General features: G+C 33.1%; 1 protein-coding gene across 1 annotated transcript in view; it reads right to left on the bottom strand.

The window, feature by feature from the left end:
- Nucleotides 1-503: 503 nt before the first annotated feature.
- The window catches only part of MSX1 (msh homeobox 1), a 2,032-nt gene continuing 1,432 nt past the window's right edge, over nucleotides 504-1,103 (bottom strand). Inside the window, exon 2 of the mRNA XM_075188866.1 lies at nucleotides 504-1,103. This exon is cut by the window's right edge and continues 427 nt beyond it. The gene's annotated coding sequence lies outside the window, so the exon portion shown is untranslated.

The raw sequence follows: 1,103 nt of genomic DNA on the forward strand, positions 1-1,103 counted from the left end.
GAGTAGGGATTCAAATGTTTACAAAAATGTTCTTGTACTACGATAGAAAAAAGATAAATCGCTTACAAATCAGTTAATAGTTTATCACATCTCACGCGATTTTAATATAGCAAAATCATTTTGTATTCACTGTTTCGAGTTCCTGCTTATTTAAATCTGCATTATTTCATATACAGTGATCTAATTTTCAAAATTCAAGTACACCAATAAATAAGCAATGCGGATATAATAAATTGATAGATAGATATGGTTTGTCTTCGGTTTAAAATCAGCGTACGTACGTACATATGTATATATATCTCAAAACCAAGCCATGTACAAAGCACTCTATTTCTTGATGTGCAAAGCAGTATTTTGAAGTGTGTTTGTTAGTTTTTTACTGAAGCACAAAAAAATGGAATACGACAGAAATACATTAAAATTAATTTATTTAACAAATAGAACTATAATATAAATGATAATAAATTTCAAATATACATTATATTACATAATACAACCCCTTCCAAAGGGATTAATGCAATAACAAAAAAAGGCAAACAGACAGTGCTGTTAAATAGAAATACATGATCTCTTACATGTAAGAGACATACAAATTTATACATATATATCACTTTATCGACAATGCCATCCTGTGACGTCACTGGGTTCTTAACAATAAAGCCTACAAGTATGGCAGATGACGCGCCACTTACATCAGTTGCTGGGTAACCCTTTGCCATATTCTAAAGTGGGGAAAAAATGTTCTCAGTTGCTGGATTCTTTTATTTACTGCTTGTTCCTAGGAAAGCTACAAAACAAATCTATTATTATTAACTGGGTTAAACAACAAAAACACTGTTTGGCTCGTAGATCCCAGGGTTTAAGATGAATGTGCTAAAAGTCGACGCACTTTTCGATATTAAAACTTGGCAAGCTTGTTGTAGGACCCCACTGATCAGACACAGTTAGCAGGGCGATAATGGCATAGATGCTGATGTGACATATAATAGTATTTCTACAGATGATGAATTCCCTAGGAATTCATAAATAGTGACAAAACGTTATGTTGTGGGAAAGTTTCACACAAGGTCCTTGCCAACAGTCTGGATTGGGTCCAAGTGAAG

The sequence above is a fragment of the Mixophyes fleayi genome, chromosome 1 (assembly GCF_038048845.1).
Source record: "Mixophyes fleayi isolate aMixFle1 chromosome 1, aMixFle1.hap1, whole genome shotgun sequence".
NCBI classification, from domain to species: domain Eukaryota; kingdom Metazoa; phylum Chordata; class Amphibia; order Anura; family Limnodynastidae; genus Mixophyes; species Mixophyes fleayi.